This window comes from Poeciliopsis prolifica, unplaced genomic scaffold, assembly GCF_027474105.1.
Source record: "Poeciliopsis prolifica strain line A6 unplaced genomic scaffold, Auburn_PproV2 SCAFFOLD125, whole genome shotgun sequence".
In the NCBI taxonomy this organism is placed as follows: Eukaryota; Metazoa; Chordata; class Actinopteri; order Cyprinodontiformes; family Poeciliidae; genus Poeciliopsis; species Poeciliopsis prolifica.
Genome location: NW_026562500.1, coordinates 404693 through 431125, shown reverse-complemented (window position 1 = coordinate 431125; position 26433 = coordinate 404693). Strand labels below are relative to the sequence as shown.

General features: G+C 46.6%; 1 pseudogene; it reads left to right on the top strand.

Annotated features, from left to right (window-relative positions):
- The first annotated feature begins 361 nt into the window (after window positions 1–361).
- On the top strand, window positions 362–25864 carry LOC129355128 (potassium voltage-gated channel subfamily KQT member 2-like; annotated as a pseudogene).
- The last annotated feature ends 569 nt before the right edge of the window (window positions 25865–26433 follow it).

Below are 26433 nucleotides of genomic sequence, written 5' to 3'. Positions count from 1 at the left end.
CCTTAATATTTTATTAATCTGAATTAAAGCAGTCAGTTCTCAACACTCCAGCTTTAGAACATAATAAATCAAATAATTTAGTTATTCCCTGCAGGCCAAAGTTTTTTTTTTATCACACTCCAGCTGATGTGTGTGATACTCTCACATGAAAACTGTGATGTTTGAGCAGCTTTACATCTTCGATCATCTCTAAAGATCAAATGAACTGATTATTTATTTTACGATCAGTTCATCTTTTGGGATGTTGAGTTGCAGGAGTTAATCAAATATTTTATTCTTAAAGCTCTCCTTGTTTTCTTGTTATGTTCTGTTGTTCACCAGTTAATCTGTAATCAACCTATTGATCCAGAACCGGACCGGACCGGTTCAAGAACCGGACCAGTTCGGCTGGTCTGGATGATGACCGGATCCCACCTGGACCTGCTCGGTCTCTGGATTTGATTCAGCAGAGTTACCCATAAATAAACAACATGAAGCAGCCAATCAGAGAGCAGCCCATCCTCTTCCACTGCGGCTCCCATGGTAACCGCCTTCAGATGGTTCAGTCCTGCTCAGGCTGATGATCAAACATCTATAATCAATAACAGTCCCTCTGAATCGCTCTGGATTTGTGACGTCATCCCGTCGCTTCACGGCGCAGAGGTGAGGCAGAGGATGAAGATCCGCTGAGCAGCCAGTCTGCGGCGCTTCTCTCCGTCTGCGGGTTTTTCTCCTCCATCTTCCAGCAGTGATGCTCCCGCAGCCCGCGCCCCGCCTCGCAGCTCCGCGCGCGGCCAAGCTGTAGTTCCGCAGCCCGGTGCGCGGTCCCGCCATGGTGCAGAAGTCCCGCAACGGCGGGGTGTTCCCCGGAGCGCAGGCCGAGCAGAAGAAGCTGAAGGTGGGCTTCGTGGGCCTGGAGTCCGGAGGGACGGAGTCCAGCAGGGACGGAGCTCTGCTCATCGCAGGTGAGCCAGTGCGCGCGCACGCGCACGCAGAACGACCGCGTGCGCGGGATCGGTTTGGGAATAAGCAGGACATGTAAGGTGGTTCTGATCCAGATGTCACCGGACCGCAGGGTTCGGTTAGAGATGTTTACTCGAGAGGCTGAAGAGATGCATCATGGGAAAAAATGAAGAACATCAGACTCAAGTTCTGGTGGGTCAGAACCGGATCAGATTCTTTATGGATCTACTCAAGTTTATTTATAGAAAACATTTGAAAGTGCTTCATATAAACACAACAAAATGATTAGCCAAAGTCAAAACAATTAATAAACAAAACATTACATCAATGTGGCAAAATAAAGAGACGTAACAAAGTTATGATCCATCGTAATGATCAATATTCCAATTATCATTGATCAATTCTAACCAGCTGGTTTACCCTAAAAGGAGATCCCTGTTTCAGCTGTTTTACAGTTTTCTGGAAGTGTGTTCCAGATCTGTAATGCATAGAAGCTGAAAGCTGCTTTTCTATGTTTGGTGTAGAACCGGTGGTGTAGAACCAAATGGTGTAGAACCAGGTGGTGTAGAACCGGGTGGTGTAGAACCGGTTGGTGTAGAACCTGGTGGTGTAGAACCAGGTGGTGTAGAACCAGGTGGTGTAGAACCGGGTGGTGTAGTACCAGGTGGTGTAGAACCAGGCGGTGTAGAACCGGGTGGTGTAGAACCTGATGGTGTAGAACCAAGTGGTGTAGTACCAGGTGGTGTAGAACCAGGCGGTGTAGAACCTGGTGGTGTAGAACCAGGTGGTGTAGTACCAGGTGGTGTAGTACCAGGTGGTGTAGAACCAGGTGGTGTAGAACCTGATGGTGTAGAACCTGATGGTGTAGAACCAGGTGGTGTAGAACCAGGTGGTGTAGAACCAGGTGGTGTAGAACCAGGTGGTGTAGAACCAGGTGGTGTAGAACCAGATGGTGTAGAACCAGGTGGTGTAGAACCAGGTGGTGTAGTACCAGGTGGTGTAGAACCAGGTGGTGTAGAACCTGATGGTGTAGAACCAGGTGGTGTAGAACCAGGCGGTGTAGTACCAGGTGGTGTAGAACCAGGTGGTGTAGAACCTGATGGTGTAGAACCGGGTGGTGTAGAACCAGGTGGTGTAGAACCGGGTGGTGTAGTACCAGGTGGTGTAGAACCAGGTGGTGTAGAACCAGGTGGTGTAGAACCAGGCGGTGTAGAACCTGATGGTGTAGAACCAGGTGGTGTAGAACCAGGTGGTGTAGAACCAGGTGGTGTAGAACCTGATGGTGTAGAACCAGGTGGTGTAGAACCGGCGGTGTAGAACCAGGTGGTGTAGAACCTGATGGTGTAGAACCAGGTGGTGTAGAACCGGGCGGTGCCTCCATCTTCCTGGTTCTGGTCAGAACTCCAGCAGCAGGTTCTGGTTTGTCAGACGCTGCAGGAATCAGTTTCTTTGGTTCTGGTTCTGCATGAAGGCCCACTGTGGAACCGGCTCCATGTGGCTCTGGAGGTCAGAGGTCAGCCTGATCTCCAGTTTCCAGATGGATGGACTGAAGCTGTGCTCCGGGTCTATCACCAGATCTAGATTATGTAGACATAACTTCAGTTTCTGTTTTGGCTCATCCACTCAGCTGTCATGGTAACCAAATGTTTCTAAATCTGAAGGCTGACCTCCTGACCTCCTGACCTCCTGACCTCCTGCTACAGACATACTCAACATGACTCAGTCAGTCACACAGTGAGTCAAATCATTGCTACATCTGAACTCAGTGCACCTGCTGTCCAGGTTCGGACACTGAAGGGTTATGGAGCTTTCCCAATCCTGCAGATGAGAACTTGCAGGATTGGGAAATTCCTCATTCAGAGTCTCGATGAGTTCAGGAGACCAAACTCCTGTCCACTCGCGTCAATCAGCCCCAGTGCCTGCTGTTAGTTTCAGCTGAAAGTCTAGCTGCTGGACATCGTGGTGGTCAGTCAGTTTCTGTCGGTTACCTTTTGAACATAATAAGGGGAACATGGCCGCTGTTTGTGGCCTCCAGGTGGGACGAAGGTCCTCGGCGTCAGCGCAGCAGCGTCTCTGGAGGAAAGAGGCCTCCGAAAAGAAACGCCCTCTACAGGCGGCTACAGAACTTTCTCTACAACGTTCTGGAGAGACCGCGCGGATGGGCCTTCATCTACCACGCCTACGTGTAAGTACACAAACACACAGCTGTCAGCTAATGCTGCTGCGTCATGAATTAATTATTTAGTTTTAGTGCGTTTTGATTATTGAAGAGGTTTTATGGCGGCTCAGCGATCCCAGCTGGAGTTCTGACCGGCTGATCTCAGCTGTGATGGGTTTGTTGGCGTTCTGTGTCCAGGTTCCTGCTGGTGTTCTCCTGCCTGGTTCTGTCCGTGTTCTCCACCATCAAAGAGTATGAGAAGAGTTCAGAGGACGCCCTCTACATCCTGGTAAGCACCAGAACAGCAACATGCCTGGTTCTGGAAATCTCATCTCATTATTGGGGGATGATAAACAAGGACATTTCTTAGGTGTAATTTTGAGGGGGTTCGAAAAGTTACAGTGAAATGTAACGTGGTTTAAAAAGATTTTAATGTGTTTAAGCCAAAAATGTAAGTGGTAATGTACAACAAACGTTAAAATTCAAATGTTTAGGTCTTTGGTTCAGAGTCACTGATTTAATCTCTGCTACACCTTCACAAAAATTAAGACTATAAATAAAAACATGTTTTAATGAGTGACTCTACTTAATAAAATTTATCATAAATATTGATTTCTTGAAGAGGCTCTGCAATAAATCAATATTATTCCAAGTTATGTATTATTTAAATTACAACTTGTTAAGTTGCTTTTCTGGTTTTCCCATCCTGGATGGCTGAGAGCAGCTAGCTGAATATCTGAGTGTCATAACTTCAACTTAATGCTCAAAGCACCAGCAATTTAATGGAAAAACATTCAGATTTTATTGTGTGGATTTAAAGGCTGGATCTCAGTTTGGTAAAGGTAGATATCTGCTACCACAAACAGGTAAGTCTATCAAAGCTATGTAGCCACTTTAGCTAGTTTGGCATAACAAGGCAGTTTATTAATTAAGCTAACATCCAGCAAACACCCAGGTAGCAGCTAGCTACTAGCTAACATCCAGCTAGTAGCTAACTAACATCGAGCTAACATCCAGATAGTAGCTAGCTAACATCCAGCTAGCAGCACGCTCTTCAGCAGCTCTAGCGGAGCCTGTACTGTTCAGCTGCTGTTGCTCAGGTTCTACAGAGATTCCAGATCTAGAAAGGCAAGTTATTGATTAACGAGTTAAAGATGGTTAACCTCGTCAATTGGCTAAAGATGAATTGAGAAGCAGCCGTTTTTTATTTGCTGAACTAAACAGACACTATTCAGTGTCACTTGTATCAAATATTGTAAAATTGTGTTTCTCTCAAATTATTACATATTTACACAAAATAAAACAGGAACCTGTGAGGCTTCTGAACAGAAAGATAAAAGATCAAAAGAATAAAATATGAATGGAGATGTTCATACAGAATCCGGTCTGTTGTTCAAACTTTTCTTCATAAAGTGCATTAACTCGCCGCAGCCACGTTATTTCCCATCATGCTATAATTTTTGAGTCGTTCCCTCCTGGCATGTTGATCCTGCCATGTTGCTCCCATGTCGCCATGTTGCTCCTGCCATGTTGCTCAGCCATGTTGCTCAACATGTTGCTCCTGCCATGTTGCTCAGCCATGTTGCTCCAGCCATGTTGCTCAGCCATGTTGCTCAGCCATGTTGCTCAGCCATGTTGCTCCAGCCATGTTGCTCAGCCATGTTGCTCAGCCATGTTGCTCCTGCCATGTTGCTCCGCCATGTTGCTCCTGCCATGTTGCTCAGCCATGTTGCTCAGCCATGTTGCTCAGCCATGTTGCTCCAGCCATGTTGCTCAGCCATGTTGCTCAGCCATGTTGCTCCTGCCATGTTGCTCCGCCATGTTGCTCTTGCCATGTTGCTCCGCCATGTTGCTCCTGCCATGTTGCTCCGCCATGTTGCTCTTGCCATGTTGCTCCGCCATGTTGCTCCTGCCATGTTGCTCCGCCATGTTGCTCAGCCATGTTGCTCCTGCCATGTTGCTTAGCCATGTTGCTCAGCCATGTTGCTCCTGCCATGTTGCTCAGCCATGTTGCTCCTGCCATGTTGCTCAGCCATGTTGCTCCTGCCATGTTGCTCCGCCATGTTGCTCCGCCATGTTGCTCAGCCATGTTGCTCAGCCATGTTGCTCCTGCCATGTTGCTTAGCCATGTTGCTCAGCCATGTTGCTCAGCCATGTTGCTTAGCCATGTTGCTCTTGCCATGTTGCTCCGCCATGTTGCTCCTGCCATGTTGCTCCGCCATGTTGCTCTTGCCATGTTGCTCCGCCATGTTGCTCCTGCCATGTTGCTCCGCCATGTTGCTCCGCCATGTTGCTCCTGCCATGTTGCTCAGCCATGTTACTCCGCCATGTTGCTCAGCCATGTTGCTCCTGCCATGTTGCTCAGCCATGGTGCTCCTGCCATGTTGCTCAGCCATGTTGCTCCTGCCATGTTGCTCAGCCATGTTGCTCCGCCATGTTGCTCAGCCATGTTGCTCTTGCCATGTTGCTCCGCCATGTTGCTCAGCCATGTTGCTCAGCCATGTTGCTCCTGCCATGTTGCTCCGCCATGTTGCTCCTGCCATGTTGCTCAGCCATGTTGGTCCTGCCATGTTGCTCAGCCATGTTGCTCCTGCCATGTTGCTCAGCCATGTTGCTCAGCCATGTTGCTCCTGCCATGTTGCTCAGCCATGGTGCTCCTGCCATGTTGCTCAGCCATGTTGCTCCGCCATGTTGCTCCTGCCATGTTGCTCAGCCATGTTGCTCAGCCATGTTGGTCCTGCCATGTTGCTCAGCCATGTTGCTCCTGCCATGTTGCTCAGCCATGTTGCTCCTGCCATGTTGCTCAGCCATGTTGCTCAGCCATGTTGCTCCTGCCATGTTGCTCAGCCATGTTGCTCCGCCATGTTGCTCAGCCATGTTGCTCTTGCCATGTTGCTCCGCCATGTTGCTCAGCCATGTTGCTCCTGCCATGTTGCTCAGCCATGTTGCTCCGCCATGTTGCTCAGCCATGTTGCTCTTGCCATGTTGCTCCGCCATGTTGCTCAGCCATGTTGCTCAGCCATGGTGCTCCTGCCATGTTGCTCAGCCATGTTGCTCCTGCCATGTTGCTCAGCCATGTTGCTCCGCCATGTTGCTCAGCCATGTTGCTCTTGCCATGTTGCTCCGCCATGTTGCTCAGCCATGTTGCTCAGCCATGTTGCTCCTGCCATGTTGCTCCGCCATGTTGCTCCTGCCATGTTGCTCAGCCATGTTGGTCCTGCCATGTTGCTCAGCCATGTTGCTCCTGCCATGTTGCTCCTGCCATGTTGCTCAGCCATGTTGCTCCGCCATGTTGCTCAGCCATGTTGCTCAGCCATGTTGCTCAGCCATGTTGCTCCTGCCATGTTGCTCAGCCATGGTGCTCCTGCCATGTTGCTCAGCCATGTTGCTCCGCCATGTTGCTCCTGCCATGTTGCTCAGCCATGTTGCTCAGCCATGTTGGTCCTGCCATGTTGCTCAGCCATGTTGCTCCTGCCATGTTGCTCAGCCATGTTGCTCCGCCATGTTGCTCCTGCCATGTTGCTCAGCCATGGTGCTCCTGCCATGTTGCTCAGCCATGTTGCTCCGCCATGTTGCTCAGCCATGTTGCTCTTGCCATGTTGCTCCGCCATGTTGCTCCTGCCATGTTGCTCCGCCATGTTGCTCCGCCATGTTGCTCAGCCATGTTGCTCCTGCCATGTTGCTCAGCCATGTTGCTCCTGCCATGTTGCTCAGCCATGTTGCTCCTGCCATGTTGCTCCTGCCATGTTGCTCCGCCATGTTGCTCAGCCATGTTGCTCCTGCCATGTTGCTCCGCCATGTTGCTCCGCCATGTTGCTCAGCCATGTTGCTCCTGCCATGTTGCTCAGCCATGTTGCTCAGCCATGTTGCTCCTGCCATGTTGCTCAGCCATGTTGCTCCTGCCATGTTGCTCGGCTGAATGAGCGATATGAACCGTGCAGGAAGTGGTGACCATCGTGGTGTTTGGGGTGGAGTACATGGTCAGGATCTGGGCTGCAGGATGCTGCTGCCGCTACCGAGGATGGAGAGGACGGCTGAAGTTCGCCAGAAAACCATTCTGCGTCATCGGTGAGTCTCCATCTGCTGTTTTCTTCATCTTCATCTTCATCGCTCAACCAGAGGAAACATAAATCACAGAAAGAGACACCAGGTTGTTCAGAACCGGTTAAAGATTATCGATGGACCAGCATCACAGTGAGGTCTGACCTAGTTCTGTGTGATTAATTGAACTTATCAATTAATCCCGATTAATTGATTATTGAATTATTTGTCAACTAATTTAGTCATTGCTTAATTGATAAATGGAGTACAAAGACTCAAAAATTTTTGCTGAAAAAACAGTGTTGCAGAGCAGCAGTTAAACCGAAACTGAACAAAAATGATAAACATTCACAAATAAAAACTTTGTAAATGTTTTCAACCCAAAACTCATGTGGCAGATTCAGCTTCAGTTCAGATCCCGTTAAACATCTTCTGCTGTTCAATTATTGATTGGTTAATTACAAATGACCAAGAAAACATGAGAGCAATACTAAGTTATTACATTTTAATCAATAAAATGTTTCCTTTCTTATTTTAAAACAGATTAAACTGTTAGTTTATTTGCATTTTACATTGTGGTTAAATGAATATGAATGTTTCTATGCAATTAATCGATTGCAAATTAACCTGCTGCGAAAGTTTCTGTAAGTTTGAAGGGTGCAGAAGATTCTCTGCACCCTCAGTGCAGAGAATCTTCTGTGGTTCACCTTTGACCTTTCTGCAGACATCATGGTGCTCATCGCCTCCATCTCCGTTCTGGCTGCTGGGACTCAAGGAAACGTCTTCGCCACGTCTGCCATCAGGTCGCTGCGCTTCCTGCAGATTCTGCGGATGATCCGGATGGATCGACGTGGAGGAACCTGGAAGCTGCTGGGATCGGTGGTCTACGCGCACAGCAAGGTCAGGGGTCAGGGGTCACATTGCCCTTGAGAAACAGATAACGACTGGTGAGTTCACTCTGAACCAAACCCAAAACAAGCCAGCAGTTCTGATGAGACCTGATTGTTCTGGTGATGAAAACTGATCCGATTGGTCAAACGTCCAACCACCTCCTTTCTGGTTGGAGGTGGGCGGGGCATCTTAAGGTCACCTGACCCTTTGGAAACAGAGAAGAAACAGATCTGAGGAGGAAAGACTTTACTGTGTGTGTGTGTGTGTGTGTGGTGTGTGTGTGTGTGTGTGTGTGTGTGAGTGTGAGTGTGAGTGTGTGTGTGAGTGTGAGTGTGTGTGTGTCTGTGTGTGAGTGTGAGTGTGTGTGTGTGTGTGGTGTGTGGGTGTGTGTGTGTGTGTGTGTGGTGTGTGTGTGTGTGTGTGTGTGTGTGTGTGTGTGTGTGATGACACTGATCCTCCTCTTATTGATCAGAACTATCGATCAGTTCTGCAGAAGTTTCACCCAGTCAGTTTCAGAGACTCTTTGGTTTCTGATGACTGCTGCAAATTTTGAAACCTTCCTTACCCAGTAGGATGGATGGATGAATGGTTGGATGAACGGTTGGATGTATGTCTGCTTTCTCCACAGGAACTCATCACTGCCTGGTACATCGGCTTCCTGTGTCTCATCCTGGCGAGCTTCCTGGTCTACCTGGCAGAGAAAGAAGACAACGAACAGTTTGAGACGTACGCTGACGCCCTCTGGTGGGGACTGGTGAGATTACACCACACACAGCCAGAGACTGGTTCTGGTCCTGGTTCTGGTCAGCTTCATGTTTGTGGAGAGCATCAGAGAACATTAGAACCAAGCTCTACTTTGATAGATAAGGGTTAGCATGGCAACAGCATAGCTATAGAAAGGCACATCACAGGTGAGTTCAGGCTAGTGCAGAGATCCCAGCAGGTGTCCTCTGATGTCATCTGATGATGCTGTCATCTCCAGGCAACAGGACAGTCTGACCCGTCTCCTGATGTCTCCTCAGATCACCTTGACGACCATCGGCTACGGAGACAAGTTCCCCGTCACCTGGAATGGACGCCTGCTGGCTGCAACCTTTACCCTGATTGGAGTTTCCTTCTTCGCTCTGCCAGCAGTGAGTCATTTTATGGTTTCCCTGAGATCACCTGGACTCACCTGGACTCACATGGACTCACCCGGTCTCACCTGGACTCACCCGGACTCACCTGGACTCACCCAGACTCACTCAGCTCACCTGGACTCACCTGGACTCACCCAGACTCACTCAGCTCACCTGGACTCACCTGGACTCACATGGACTCACCGGCTCACCTGGACTCACCCAGACTCACCTGGACTCACCCAGACTCACTCAGCTCACCTGGACTCACCTGGACTCACCCGGACTCACCCAGCTCACCTGGACTCACCCAGCTCACCTGGACTCACCCGGACTCACCTGGACTCACCTGGATTCACCCGGACTCACCTGGACTCACCCGGACTCACCCAGCTCACCTGGACTCACCCGGACTCACCTGGACTCACCCGGATTCACCCGGACTCACCTGGACTCACCTGGACTCACCCGGGCTCACCCAGACTCACTCGGCTCACCTGGACTCACCCGGACTCACCGGCTCACCTGGACTCACCTGGACTCACCTGGACTCACCCGGACTCACCCAGCTCATCTGGACTCACCCGGCTCACCTGGACTCATCTGGACTCACCCGGCTCACCTGGACTCACCTGGACTCACCCGGACTCACCCGGCTCATCTGGACTCACCTGGACTCACCTGTCTGTCTCTCCAGGGAATTCTTGGCTCTGGATTTGCTCTGAAGGTTCAGGAGCAGCACCGACAGAAACACTTTGAGAAAAGGCGGAACCCCGCAGCTGGACTCATTCAGGTAAACGCTGACATCACAGCTTGTCTGTGATTGGCCGGATGAGTGAAGGTGTGACTCACAAGCTTTGGCTGCTTTATGCTATCTTTTATAGATCTAGAGCTTCCAGAAGGTGTTTTAGTTTGAAGTTTCTCATTCAGAGTGTCTGCAGGCTGCCTGGCGCGTCTACGCCACCAACCTGAGCCGGACGACTGACCTCCACCTGGGACTACTACGAGAGGACGGTGTCTGTCCCCATGTACAGGTGAGGCTCCGCCTGCAGCCGTCTGCAGCCGCCTGCAGCCGCCTCACCCCGTCTGCTTGTCTGCAGGCTGATTCCTCCTCTGAACCAGCTGGACCTGCTGAGGAACCTCAAGAACAAGTCTGGACTTTCGTTTAGGTTGGTTGTTCATCCATCAGATCAGCTCCACCCACTGCAGGGGGTCCACAGTGGAGGGCCAACATCTGTGGCCCTCCAAGCCTTTTTGTTCCCAGAATACAAAACTAGCAGGAACTTATTATTGAAGGTTGATGCAGTTAAAACAATATTTCAGTAAAATGTTCAGACATTCAGGAGACAGTAAAGTTGGACGTTCTGATACCGTATCAGGCGTCCTTTTCTAAAACTCCACTAAAGGAATCCAAAGCTTACGAAGAACGAACGACCCATGACCCATGACCCGGTCCTGAGAACAGCACAAAAATCCACAACACAGAAATAAACAACCTTTCTGTGTCTGTTGAAATTTCACATATTATTTAATGAATTAAATGAAAATGAAATATTTAAGGCCAAAAAAGTGGATTTTAAACCAACCAGCGTTCAGAACAGAACCAGAATTCTGCCGCACCAAACAGAAACAAGAAGTGGTCATAATGTTTTGCCTCATTTAACTGACTGATAGCTCTGTCTGTCTGCAGGAAGGACGTCCAGCCGGAGCCATCACCGAGGTCAGTCCAAATGGTTCAGAACCAGATATGTGAAGCTGGTTCCGGTTCTGGTTCTGGTCATCCTGTCCAGACCGGGTCAGCTCCACCAGAACTGCTCAGATACCTGCTTTCTCATCTGAACCGGGTCTCCAGGTTCTGGTTCCTTTAGTTTTGGGTCGATTTTATTCAAAAATACTTTATTGATGCCAAATAGGTGAAGTCTGTGGATCTGTAGAGGTCAGTGCTGCAGCGGCGCCCCCTGCTGCTGACAGTGCAGTTACCATGACAACCGCATCATGGACATCATGGTTGTTGCATCACAGTCGCCATGAAGCAACAAACATGGCCGACAAACATGGTTGGCCATGTTTGTCGGCCATGTTTGTCAGCCATGTCTGTCGGCCATGTTTGTCAGCCATGTTTGTCGGCCATGTTTGTCAGCCATGTTTGTCGGCCATGTTTGTCGGCCATGTTTGTCCGCCATGTTTGTCGGCCATGTTTGTCAGCCATGTTTGTCGGTCTGACTGGATTCTTTCTGTCTCTGCAGTCAGAAGGTCAGTTTGAAAGAGAGAGTCTTCTCGTCTCCACGGAGCTCCGGAACCAAAGGGAAGAGTTCTCCTCAGCACGGTGAATACCAGAACCAGAACCAGAACTAGAACCAGAACCAGAACTAGAACCAGAACTAGAACCAGAACCAGAACTAGAACCAGAACCAGAACTAGAACCAGAACCAGAACTAGAACCAGAAATGAACCAGAACTAGAACTAGAACCAGAACTAGAACCAGAACCAGAACCAGAACTAGAACCAGAACCAGAACCAGAACTAGAACCAGAACCAAACTAGAACCAGAAGAACCAGAACTAGAACCAGAACTAGAACCAGAACCGGAACTAGAACCAGAACTAGAACCAGAACTAGAATCAGAACCAGAACCAGAATCAGAACTAGAACCAGAACCAGAATCAGAACTAGAATCAACCAGAACTAGAATCAGAACTAGAACCAGAACCAGAACTAGAATCAGAACTAGAATCAGAACTAGAACCAGAATCAGAACCAGAACCAGAACTAGAACCAGAACTAGAATCAGAACCAGAACTAGAATCAGAACCAGAACTAGAACCAGAACTAGAATCAGAACCAGAACTAGAATCAGAACCAGAACTAGAATCAGAACCAGAACCAGAACTAGAACCAGAACTAGAACTAGAACCAGAACTAGAATCAGAACCAGAACCAGAACTAGAACCAGAACCAGAATCAGAACTAGAATCAGAACCAGAACCAAACCAGAATCAGAACTAGAATCAGAACCATAACTAGAATCAGAACTAGAACCAGAACCAGAACTAGAATCAGAACTAGAACCAGAACTAGAACCAGAACCAGAACTAGAACCAGAACTAGAACCAGAACTAGAACTAGAACCAGAACTAGAATCAGAACCAGAATCAGAACTAGAACCAGAACCAGAATCAGAACTAGAATCAGAACCAAAACCAGAATCAGAACTAGAATCAGAACCAGAACTAGAATCAGAACTAGAACCAGAACCAGAACTAGAATCAGAACTAGAATCAGAACTAGAACCAGAATCAGAACCAGAACCAGAACTAGAACCAGAACTAGAACCAGAACCAGAACTAGAATCAGAACCAGAATCAGAACCAGAACTAGAATCAGAACCAGAACTAGAATCAGAACCAGAACTAGAACCAGAACTAGAATCAGAACCAGAACTAGAATCAGAACCAGAACTAGAATCAGAACCAGAACTAGAATCAGAACCAGAATCAGAACTAGAACCAGAACCAGAACTAGAATCAGAACCAGAACTAGAATCAGAACTAGAACCAGAACCAGAACTAGAATCAGAACTAGAATCAGAACTAGAACCAGAACTAGAACCAGAATCAGAACTAGAATCAGAACCAGAATCAGAACCAGAACTAGAATCAGAACCAGAACTAGAACCAGAACTAGAACCAGAACTAGAACCAGAACCGGAACTAGAACCAGAACTAGAACCAGAACTAGAACGAACCAGAACTAGAATCAGAACCAGAATCAGAACTAGAACAGAACCAGAATCAGAACTAGAATCAGAACCAGAACTAGAATCAGAACTAGAACCAGAACCAGAACTAGAATCAGAACTAGAATCAGAACTAGAACCAGAATCAGAACCAGAACTAGAACCAGAACTAGAACCAGAACCAGAACTAGAATCAGAACCAGAACCAGAACCAGAACTAGAATCAGAACCAGAACTAGAATCAGAACCAGAACTAGAATCAGAACCAGAACTAGAATCAGAACCAGAACCAGAACCAGAACTAGAATCAGAACCAGAACCAGAACTAGAACCAGAACCAGAACTAGAATCAGAACCAGAACTAGAATCAGAACTAGAACCAGAACCAGAACTAGAATCAGAACTAGAATCAGAACTAGAACCAGAATCAGAACTAGAACCAGAACCAGAACTAGAATCAGAACTAGAACCAGAACTAGAACCAGAACGGAACTAGAACCAGAACTAGAACCAGAACTAGAACTAGAACCAGAACTAGAATCAGAACCAGAATCAGAACTAGAACCAGAACCAGAATCAGAACTAGAATCAGAACCAAAACCAGAATCAGAACTAGAATCAGAACCAGAACTAGAATCAGAACTAGAACCAGAACCAGAACTAGAATCAGAACTAGAATCAGAACTAGAACCAGAATCAGAACCAGAACCAGAACTAGAACCAGAACTAGAACCAGAACCAGAACTAGAATCAGAACCAGAATCAGAATCAGAACCAGAACTAGAATCAGAACCAGAACTAGAATCAGAACCAGAACTAGAACCAGAACTAGAATCAGAACCAGAAGTAATCAGAACCAGAACTAGAATCAGAACCAGAACTAGAATCAGAACCAGAATCAGAACTAGAACCAGAATCAGAACTAGAATCAGAACCAGAACTAGAATCAGAACTAGAACCAGAACCAGAACTAGAATCAGAACTAGAATCAGAACTAGAACCAGAACTAGAACCAGAACCAGAACTAGAATCAGAACTAGAACCAGAACTAGAACCAGAACCAGAACTAGAACCAGAACTAGAACCAGAACTAGAACCAGAACCAGAACTAGAATCAGAACCAGAATCAGAACTAGAACCAGAACCAGAATCAGAACTAGAATCAGAACCAGAACCAGAACCAGAACTAGAATCAGAACCAGAACTAGAATCAGAACTAGAACCAGAACCAGAACTAGAATCAGAACTAGAATCAGAACTAGAACCAGAATCAGAACCAGAACCAGAACTAGAACCAGAACTAGAACCAGAACCAGAACTAGAATCAGAACCAGAATCAGAACCAGAACCAGAACTAGAATCAGAACCAGAACTAGAATCAGAACCAGAACTAGAACCAGAACTAGAATCAGAACCAGAACTAGAATCAGAACCAGAACTAGAATCAGAACCAGAACTAGAATCAGAACCAGAATCAGAACTAGAACCAGAATCAGAACTAGAATCAGAACCAGAACTAGAATCAGAACTAGAACCAGAACCAGAACTAGAATCAGAACTAGAATCAGAACTAGAACCAGAACTAGAACCAGAATCAGAACTAGAATCAGAACCAGAATCAGAACCAGAACTAGAATCAGAACCAGAACTAGAACCAGAACTAGAACCAGAACTAGAACCAGAACCAGAACTAGAACCAGAACTAGAACCAGAACCAGAACTAGAACCAGAACTAGAATCAGAACCAGAATCAGAACTAGAACCAGAACCAGAACCAGAATCAGAACTAGAATCAGAACCAGAACTAGAATCAGAACTAGAACCAGAACCAGAACTAGAATCAGAACTAGAATCAGAACTAGAACCAGAATCAGAACCAGAACTAGAACCAGAACTAGAACCAGAACCAGAACTAGAATCAGAACCAGAATCAGAACCAGAACTAGAATCAGAACCAGAACTAGAATCAGAACCAGAACTAGAATCAGAACCAGAACTAGAACCAGAACTAGAATCAGAACCAGAACTAGAATCAGAACCAGAACTAGAATCAGAACCAGAACCAGAACCAGAACTAGAATCAGAACCAGAATCAGAACTAGAACCAGAACCAGAACTAGAATCAGAACCAGAACTAGAATCAGAACTAGAACCAGAACCAGAACTAGAATCAGAACTAGAATCAGAACTAGAACCAGAACTAGAACCAGAATCAGAACTAGAATCAGAACCAGAATCAAACCAGAACTAGAATCAGAACCAGAACTAGAACCAGAACTAGAATCAGAACCAGAACTAGAATCAGAACCAGAACCAGAACTAGAATCAGAACTAGAATCAGAACCAGAACTAGAACCAGAACTAGAATCAGAATCAGAACTAGAACCAGAACTAGAACCAGAACTAGAATCAGAACCAGAACTAGAACCAGAACTAGAATCAGAACCAGAACCAGAACTAGAACCAGAACTAGAACCAGAACCAGAACTAGAATCAGAACCAGAACTAGAATCAGAACCAGAACCAGAACTAGAACCAGAACTAGAATCAGAACCAGAACCAGAACTAGAACCAGAACTAGAATCAGAACCAGAACTAGAACCAGAACTAGAATCAGAACTAGAATCAGAACCAGAACTAGAATCAGAACCAGAACTAGAATCAGAATCAGAACCAGAACCAGAACTAGAATCAGAACCAGAACCAGAACTAGAACCAGAACTAGAACCAGAACCAGAACTAGAATCAGAACTAGAACCAGAACCAGAACTAGAACCAGAACCAGAACTAGAATCAGAACCAAAACTAGATTCAGAACCAGAACTAGAACTAGAACCAGAACCAGAACTAGAACCAGAACTAGAACCAGAACCAGAACTAGAATCAGAACCAGAACTAGAATCAGAACCAGAACTAGAATCAGAACCAGAACTAGAACTAGAACCAGAACCAGAACTAGAACCAGAACCAGAACTAGAACCAGAACCAGAACCAGAACTAGGATCAGAACTAGAACCAGAACCAGAACTAGAACCAGAACTAGAACCAGAACCAGAACTAGAATCAGAACCTGAACCAGAACTAGAACCAGAACCAGAACTAGAATCAGAACCAGAACTAGAACCAGAAACTAGAATCAGAACCAGAACTAGAATCAGAACCAGAACTAGAATCAGAACCAGAACCAGAACTAGAATCAGAACCAGAACTAGAATCAGAACCAGAACTAGAATCAGAACCAGAACTAGAATCAGAACCAGAACTAGAACCAGAACCAGAACTAGAATCAGAACTAGAACCAGAACCAGAACTAGAACCAGAACCAGAACTAGAACAGAACCAGAACCAGAACTAGAACCAGAACTAGAATCAGAACTAGAACCAGAACTAGAACCAGAACCAAAACTAGAATCAGAACCAGAACTAGAACCAGAACTAGAATCAGAACTAGAACCAGAACTAGAACCAGAACTAGAATCAGAACCAGAACTAGAACCAGAACTAGAATCAGAACTAGAACCAGAACCAGAACTAGAACCAGAACTAGAATCAGAACTAGAACCAGAACCAGAACTAGAACCAGAACCAGAACTAGAACCAGAACCAAAACTAGAATCAGAACCAGAACTAGAACCAGAACTAGAATCAGAAAACTAGAACCAGAACTAGAATCAGAACTAGAACCAGAACCAGAACCAGAACTAGAATCAGAACTAGAACCAGAACCAGAACTAGAACCAGAACTAGAATCAGAACTAGAACCAGAACCAGAACTAGAACCAGAACTAGAATCAGAACCAGAACTAGAACCAGAACTAGAATCAGAACTAGAACCAGAACCAGAACTAGAACCAGAACTAGAATCAGAACTAGAACCAGAACCAGAACTAGAACCAGAACTAGAATCAGAACTAGAACCAGAACCAGAACTAGAACCAGAACCAGAACTAGAATCAGAACCAGAACTAGAACCAGAACCAGAACCAGAACTAGAATCAGAACTAGAACCAGAACTAGAATCAGAACTAGAACCAGAACCAGAACTAGAATCAGAACCAGAACTAGAATCAGAACCAGAACCAGAACTAGAATCAGAACCAGAACCAGAACTAGAATCAGAACCAGAACCAGAACTAGAACCAGAACCAGAACTAGAATCAGAACCAGAACTAGAATCAGAACCAGAACTAGAATCAGAACCAGAACCAGAACTAGAATCAGAACCAGAACTAGAACCAGAACTAGAATCAGAACCAGAACCAGAACTAGAACCAGAACTAGAATCAGAATCAGAACTAGAACCAGAACTAGAATCAGAACCAGAACCAGAACCAGAACTAGAACCAGAACTAGAATCAGAACCAGAACTAGAATCAGAACCAGAACCAGAACTAGAATCAGAACCAGAACTAGAACCAGAACTAGAATCAGAACCAGAACTAGAACCAGAACTAGAATCAGAACCAGAGCCAGAACTAGAACCAGAACTAGAATCAGAACCAGAACCAGAACCAGAACTAGAATCAGAACCAGAACCAGAGCCAGAACTAGAACCAGAACTAGAACCAGAACCAGAACTAGAATCAGAACCAGAACCAGAACTAGAATCAGAACCAGAACTAGAATCAGAACCAGAACTAGAACCAGAACCAGAACCAGAACCAGAACTAGAACCAGAACTAGAATCAGAACTAGAATCAGAACCAGAACTAGAATCAGAACCAGAACTAGAATCAGAATCAGAACCAGAACTAGAATCAGAACCAGAACTAGAATCAGAATTAGGACCAGAACCAGAACTAGAATCAGAACCAGAACCAGAACTAGAATCAGAACCAGAACTAGAATCAGAATTAGGACCAGAACCAGAACTAGAATCAGAACCAGAACCAGAACTAGAATCAGAACCAAAACTAGATTCAGAACCAGAACTAGAACCAGAACTAGAACTAGAATCAGAACCAGAACTAGAACCAGAACCAGAACTAGAATCAGAACCTGAACCAGAACTAGAACCAGAACCAGAACTAGAATCAGAACCAGAACTAGAATCAGAACCAGAACTAGAACCAGAACTAGAATCAGAACCAGAACTAGAATCAGAACCAGAACTAGAATCAGAACCAGAACCAGAACCAGAACAAGAATCAGAACCAGAACTAGAATCAGAACCAGAACTAGAATCAGAACCAAAACTAGAATCAGAACCAGAACTAGAACCAGAACTAGAATCAGAACTAGAACCAGAACCAGAACTAGAACCAGAACCAGAACTAGAATCAGAACCAGAACCAGAACTAGAACCAGAACCAGAACTAGAATCAGAACTAGAACCAGAACCAGAACTAGAACCAGAACCAGAACTAGAATCAGAACCAGAACTAGAACCAGAACTAGAATCAGAACTAGAACCAGAACCAGAACTAGAACCAGAACTAGAATCAGAACCAGAACTAGAACCAGAACTAGAATCAGAACTAGAACCAGAACCAGAACCAGAACTAGAACCAGAACTAGAATCAGAACTAGAACCAGAACCAGAACTAGAACCAGAACCAGAACTAGAACCAGAACTAGAATCAGAACTAGAACCAGAACCAGAACTAGAACCAGAACCAGAACCAGAACTAGAACCAGAACTAGAATCAGAACTAGAACCAGAACCAGAACTAGAATCAGAACTAGAACCAGAACCAGGACTAGAACCAGAACCAGAACTAGAACCAAACCAGAACTAGAATCAGAACCAGAACCAGCACTAGAACTAGAATGTCTGGGGGCCCCTTCATGTCCCTGACCTGCACCTACTCAGTCTGCAGCCGAGTTGTTCTAGAGTTTAAACAGTTAGATATTATCAGGGTTTATTCAGTAAAATATAATCAGATATATTTCATAACTTCATAACCTTTGACCTTGTCTCCTCTGGTCTGTTTAACAGCTACAGTCTCAGATCAGCAGCAGAAATAGAAACATTAAATCAGGGAAACTTGGACTAGACCTGCTTTGCATTGCCCCCACATGGTGACAGTGATGCAGAATTATCAGACTAATCATTAGATTCTTGATTGATATGAGTTTTTGCATCTTGTTCAATGTGCTGTTTTACGTTTGAGCCCCCGCTCCCTAAAGCTCTCTGCACGGCCCTGGATATTGATAAGGGAAAAACATTGAAACATCATGGAAAGATGAAAAAGTGGATTTTATATAATTCTGGTCCTTCAAGTACAGATCCATGAAAACTGTACAGTAACAGAGCAGTTGCTAAGGCCCAACACTGCCTTTATGTTTTGAATGATCTGAGTGTCATGCCGCACTTTTCAGTGTGTTTTCTGTCAGAGGTCATGCAGGTCTGCTCTGCTGTCTGCAGTGGTTCCTCCGGGGGCGTGGCGGTGGGCCCCAGCTCCCAGGGCGGCGTCCAGGCGCTGCGCCGGTCTCCCAGTATGGAGCCCAGTCTGGATGACAGTCCCAGTAAGGTTCCGAAGAGCTGGAGCTTTGGGGAACGCAGCCGGACCCGGCAGGCCTTCAGGATCCGAGGAGCGGCGTCCCGCCAGAACTCTGAAGGTGAGGCAGGTTGACCTCAAATAGTGATATACCATAAAAATGAACACCCACATTTTTCTCTATGACAGGCAAAATAAATCAAAATATTTCCTCAGAGGAGTTAAGGTGTTCAGCTTTTTGATCATGAAATGTTCCTGCTAGGTAAGATATTGACAACTTACAAACACTGTGCAGAATCCCGGCCCAATCAGACACAATCGGTACCAATCTGACCCGACCCTGAACTTTTGCTGTTTCTGATTGGTTGTCAGAAACGCAAATCTGTTGATCCTCTGATGAAGCTGTTTCTCTCCTCTTCCTCTGATGAAGCTGTTTCCTCTCCTCTTCCTCTAATGAAGCTGTTTCCTCTCCTCTTCCTCTGATGAAGCTGTTTCCTCTCCTCTTCCTCTGATGAAGCTGTTTCCTCTTCCTCTGATGAAGCTGTTTCCTCTCCTCTTCCTCTGATGAAGCTGTTTCTCTCCTCTTCCTCTGATGAAGCTGTTTCCTCTTCCTCTGATGAAGCTGTTTCCTCTTCCTCTGATGAAGCAGTTTCCTCTCCTCTTCCTTTGATGAAGCTGTTTCCTCTTCCTCTGATGAAGCTGTTTCCTCTTCCTCTGATGAAGCTGTTTCCTCTCCTCTTCCTCTGATGAAGCTGTTTCCTCTTCCTCTGATGAAGCTGTTTCCTCTCCCTCTTCCTCTGATGAAGCTGTTTCCTCTCCTCTTCCTCTGATGAAGCTGTTTCCTCTTCCTCTGATGAAGCTGTTTCCTCTCCTCTTCCTCTGATGAAGCTGTTTCCTCTTCCTCTGATGAAGCTGTTTCCTCCTCTTCCTCTGATGAAGCTGTTTCCTCTTCCTCTGATGAAGCTGTTTCTCTCCTCTTCCTCTGATGAAGCTGTTTCTCTCCTCTTCCTCTGATGAAGCTGTTTCCTCTCCTCTTCCTCTGATGAAGCTGTTTCCTCTCCTCTTCCTCTGATGAAGCTGTTTCCTCTCCTCTTCCTCTGATGAAGCTGTTTCCTCTCCTCTTCCTCTGATGAAGCTGTTTCCTCTCCTCTTCCTCTGATGAAGCTGTTTCCTCTCCTCTTCCTCTGATGAAGCTGTTTCCTCTTCCTCTGATGAAGCTGTTTCCTCTTCCTCTGATGAAGCTGTTTCCTCTTCCTCTGATGAAGCTGTTTCCTCTTCCTCTGATGAAGCTGTTTTCTCTCCTCTTCCTCTGATGAAGCTGTTTCCTCTTCCTCTGATGAAGCTGTTTCTCTCCTCTTCCTCTGATGAAGCTGTTTCCTCTTCCTCTGATGAAGCTGTTTCCTCTTCCTCTGATGAAGCTGTTTCCTCTCCTCTTCCTCTGATGAAGCTGTTTCCTCTCCTCTTCCTCTGATGAAGCTGTTTCCTCTTCCTCTGATGAAGCTGTTTCCTCTTCCTCTGATGAAGCTGTTTCCTCTTCCTCTGATGAAGCTATTTCCTCTTCCTCTGATGAAGCTGTTTCCTCTTCCTCTGATGAAGCTGTTTCTCTCCTCTTCCTCTGATGAAGCTGTTTCTCTTCCTCTGATGAAGCTGTTTCTCCTCTTCCTCTGATGAAGCTGTTCCTCTCCTCTTCCTCTGATGAAGCTGTTTCCTCTCCTCTTCCTCTGATGAAGCTGTTTCCTCTCCTCTTCCTCTGATGAAGCTGTTTCCTCTCCTCTTCCTCTGATGAAGCTGTTTCCTCTCCTCTTCCTCTGATGAAGCTGTTTCCTCTTCCTCTGATGAAGCTGTTTCTCTCCTCTTCCTCTGATGAAGCTGTTTCCTCTCCTCTTCTCTGATGAAGCTGTTTCCTCTCCTCTTCCTCTGATGAAGCTGTTTCCTCTTCCTCTGATGAAGCTGTTTCCTCTTCCTCTGATGAAGCTGTTTTCTCCTCTTCCTCTGATGAAGCTGTTTCTCTCCTCTTCCTCTGATGAAGCTGTTTCCTCTCCTCTTCCTCTGATGAAGCTGTTTCCTCTCCTCTTCCTCTGATGAAGCTGTTTCCTCTTCCTCTGATGAAGCTGTTTCCTCTCCTCTTCCTCCTGTAGTGCTGATAGAGATGCAGGATGAAGAGTTCAGACACAAGAGTTCCCCAGGTCAGCGCTCACACTCACCCTCACAGGAAGGAAGCTGCTTTATTCCTCTGGACTTCCTGTCACATGATCAAGTCTCTCAGGAAGCTGCAGTGTCTGCTCAGTGGTGACCTCTGACCTCTGCTTTTGTTTCAGATGCCAGCCTGCCAGGTGAAGACATGGTGGATGACAACAAGAGCTGCCACTGCGAGTTTGTCCCTCAGGACCTGACACCGGGGTTAAAGGTCACCATCAGGGCCATCTGGTAGGAGTCTGTCCATCAGACGCTGTCTGCTGCGCCCCCGACCGTCCATCGCTTCTCACTCCTCATTTGCTGTTTTATGCACTAATTCATGATTTTATTCACATCATTTTGTTTAATTATGTTTTATTTATGCTCACGCCAGGGTCAAAGGTCATCATCCGCTGTTGGGTAAGAGCAGTCACGTCAGTCAGCGTCATTATTTCACTGTTCTGTCACCTGCAGCCTGTTTTATTATTATTATCATGACTTTATTATTTTATTGTTGCTCTCCGCTCAGCTGCAGATCTGCTCCAACCGGCGTCGGTTCTGTTTCCCGGTTCTGTTCGTTTCTCTGGTTCTGTCCGGGTTCGACTTCATGTTCAATTCAAGTTCAGGACATTGTAGAGGAGTTACTTTTTGCAGAATTTTCTAGAAAAAAAAACTCGTTTCTGAGTTTGACAAGTTGAAACTTTCCAAGAAATGAACTGTGTGGCCAAAAGCCGTTATTTCAAACATTTTCTGGAAAAATTTGATCATTTCTGAGTTTCAAAAGTCAAAGTTCTGGACTTTTAGATTTATCACAATCCAGACGAGTGAATATTATTCATAAGTTTGTGTGTTTGATAGAGCTGGTGTTTTTGGTGAATTGAATTAAACATTTGAGCAAAAGGATTCACAGACCATTGATGCTGTGCACCAAGGTTCTGCTCTGAAAGAACAGAACCACTGCACTGGACCAGATCCAGTTCAGTTCCTGGCCAATGACCGGTCCAGACAACCGGCTCTGTTGTGGGCCTGTGCTCCAGACCAGAACCGGCAGAACCCGGGCCGAGTCCAGCTGTGGTGACGCTTGCTTGTCTCCGGCAGCATCATGCGCTTCATGGTGTCCAAGAGGAAGTTCAAGGAGAGCTCCGTCCCTACGACGTCATGGACGTGATCGAGCAGTACTCGGCCGGACACCTGGACATGCTGGCCCGCATCAAGAACCTCCAGGCCCGGTAAGGCTCCGGGCCTCAGTGCCTCGCCGCTCCGACTCTGAATCAGCTGTGACCGGGTTCTGTCTGGTTCTGGCAGGGTGGATCAGATCGTGGGAAGAGGAACCCCCATTGCAGACAAGGACCGTCCCAAATCAGGTGGAGAGGAGATACCTGAAGACCCGAGCATGATGGGACGTCTGGGGAAGGTGGAGAAGCAGGTGTCCTCCGCTCTGGCAGCATTTCCTGGTTTTCTGGATTTTAAACGTGGTGGTTAAGCGCCACTGGTGGTTACTGGTCTTTAACCAGTAAGACTGGTAACCACCAGTAAGACCTGCATCTCTGTCCTGATGCAGGTCTGGAACTGGACTAAACTCTGATGTCCTGCAGGTCCTGTCCATGGAGAGGAAGCTGGACTTTCTGGTGAACATCTACATTCAGCGAATGGGAATCCCTCAGGCAGAGACGGACGCCTACTTTGGGTCGAAGGAACCGGACCCGGCGCCGCCGTACCACAGTCCAGTGGACCTGCAGGAGAAGAACCAGTCCCTCTCCAAGATCCTGCAGTGAGTGTGTCATGATGCTTTCCTAAAGTCTGGGGACTGAAACATTTAGCCAGTGCATGGAGGCACACATCGCCTCATTCGTCCTGTACAATGCTGCGGTGGCAGTGTCATGCTGCGGGAAAATAAAGTTAATGGAAAGATAAATTAAGACAAAAACAGGAAAATTCTGAATGAAAAGCAGCTACAGACTAACAACTTCCAAAATAACGACCACTCCCAACAAGCCAGAGCCACAATTGATGGTTTCCAATCAAGCATTTTCATGTTGGAATGGCCTAGCGAAAGTCCAGATGTAGATGATTTTTACATTCTGTAGTAAAACAGTACCAGTTACTGTTCATTCAGTCTGACAGCAGCTGTTTCACTAATAAAAACAATTACTTATTTCAGTCTGCAAAGCCATGCAAAGCTGGTAACAAATGGTTTGGACTTTGCATGCCGCACTTTTTAGATTTATATTTGTAACTTATTTTAAATACTTCATCATTTCTTTTCACTGACCTCCCAAGAATTCAATCTACTAAAGTTTGTGGTTGTAAAGTGAAAAGATTCAAGTGGTGAATGCTTTTATGACGTAGTTTTTTAAATGTACATATCGGAAGAAAAAGACAAAAATAAATATTTTGTGCTGCGTTTAACAACTTAACACAATTTCTGCATTGATTCCCCAGGGATGGGTGACGGTTTACAATGTAATGAAAGGGTCAAAAGATTAGCGTGTTCAATAACATGCTAAAATCACAGCGCCGTCTGGTGGCCTGGCATGGGAACTACAACTGACTCAATGTGTTGTTGACTTTCTAAATAGAAAACTGACACATTTTACATTCATACATGGTGTTTTAGAAAATCTCTTCCAGATGAAAAAACATTTTAAAATTAGTTTTTATTATTTTGTAAATTCCTGAAAAACATTGACAAATCGTTTTTCAACCAAAACTGAATGAGATATAAAACCACGTTTGATTATTTTTCTATTTTACGGTGGTTTTGTTTTTCCCCTCTGACCTCGTTATGCATGTTAATAGTTGTTAGTTTTTTTAGTTGGGGAGGAATATTTAAGATTTATTTTTTTAGAAAGAATCTTTAAATCTGAGGTTAGAGTTCAGGTGACCCCGTCCAGGCGACCCCGTCCAGGTGACCCCGTCCAGGCGACCCCGTCCAGGTGACCCCGTCCAGGCGACCCGTCCAGGTGACCCCGTCCAGTGACCCCGTCCAGGTGACCCCGCGCCTCGCTGGCTGGAGCGGCAGCAGCTCCTGACCCAGTGGGGTCTGGAGTTTAGCAGATGGTTTTGAGGCAGCGTCTCATATTAATATCGTCTAAACGTTTTTGTTCATGTGGAAGTGAAAACTGGGTTGTGGATCCTGGGATTCCAGGATCCTGGGATTCCAGGATCCTGGGACTCCAGGATTCTGGGATTCCAGGATTCTGGGATTCCAGGATTCTGGGATTCCAGGATCCTGGGACTCCAGGATGGAATTCCAGAATCCTGGGATTCTGGGCTTCGATCAGAATCTCCACTTCCTGTTTGTTGGTGTCTGCAGGGTGTTGCCAGGCGACCACGTGGACAGGACCCGCTCTGTGACCCGGATGGTTCGCTCCAGCAGCTCCACGGGACACAGGAACCACGCCGCCCCCACCTGCACGCCCTCCACCTCCTGGCAGCCAATCAGCTCCCAGCTCCACCAGCAGGCCCCTCCCCCTCCACAGCGTAGCCATGGCAACACCCCGAGCCCCGTGGGCGACGCTTCGCTGGTCCGCCTGCCGCCGCCTCCAGCCGGAGAGAGACACGGCGGGAACCGAGCCGGCCGGCACAGCGCCGGGGAGCGGGCCGGACCGGACCGGAACGGGGACGAGGCGAAACCCGACAGCGACACCTCGGTGTCCATCCCGTCCGTGGACCACGAGGAGCTGGAGCGCTCCTTCAGCGGGTTCTCCATCTCCCAGTCCCGGGAGAACCTGGACTTTCTGAACAGCGGGTTCTACCCGTCCGCCGGGCCGGGCCAGCCGCAGCCGGCCGCCGGCCGGCCCTACATCGCCCAGGGGGAGTCCGACTCCGACTCCGAGCTGTGCGCCCCCTCCCCGCACTCGGATCGGGCCTGGACCGGCACCAAGTAGGCCGAACCGAACCCGAACCAGCAGAACCGAACCCGAACCAGCAGAACCGAACCCGAACCAGCAGAACCGAACCCGAACCAGCAGAACCCCTCTGTTCCACTCAGACCGTCACTCGGACACCAACTGCGGGTTCCGACTGAAGCTTTGTGCGAAAACACGACGGACTGATGACGTCACCGCGTATAAAGCGCACGCTCGCACCTGATTGGTTCCCACTGACCAATCAGACTCGCTCTGTTCACGAACGTCTGCCTGACCGACTGACCATGGCAACCAGCCTGGTTTGGATTTAAATCAGAATCTCACAACTTTTTATTTATGATTTTTTCTGAAACATTTTGTCTCCTGATTTGGATCTCCAGCACAAAACCTCCGGGAACCGGACCGGAACCGGTCCTTCTGACAAAGCCGATCAGAACATGTCCGTCTCTTTGGTTCTGGTGCAAATAAATCACCCTCATGTTGACCCTCAGCCATCTTCTCTTCTCTCAGATTCTGGGCCCAGATCTTCTGGGACCAATCTCGTTTGGTTCTGAGTTCTGTATCTGACCTTTGACCTCATGGGGATTTCCAGCTGGTCTGAGGGTTCAAAGTGCAGGATGATAAAATCCATAAACCGATAAAACAAACATATCAACCTGATCAGATCTCCAGGGTTTTGTGGGAATAATTTAGAAATATTTGAAGAAGTTTTGCAGAGGTTTTGCTGTTCACCATATCAACTATAAATTCACTAACATAACTGCAGTAGTAAAGCATACTGCCCCCTGCAGGTGGGAGTTGGCATCACTTTAACCCAAAGTTTTTAAGTCTTTAACCCTAACCCTTTTTACAAAATTAGAATAATGAAAAACTGATTGATGTGATTTGGCACATTGATAAAAACTGCTTTGATTGATGTGATGAACTTATCTTGAAGATTCTGTTTATGCGTCCCTCTGGCCGGATTTGGGCCCAGACCAGCAGTTTGACACAAAATGACTTAAAATGTTAAAATGTGTTTAAATCCATTCCACAAAAACTGAAAACAATGGCAGAAAT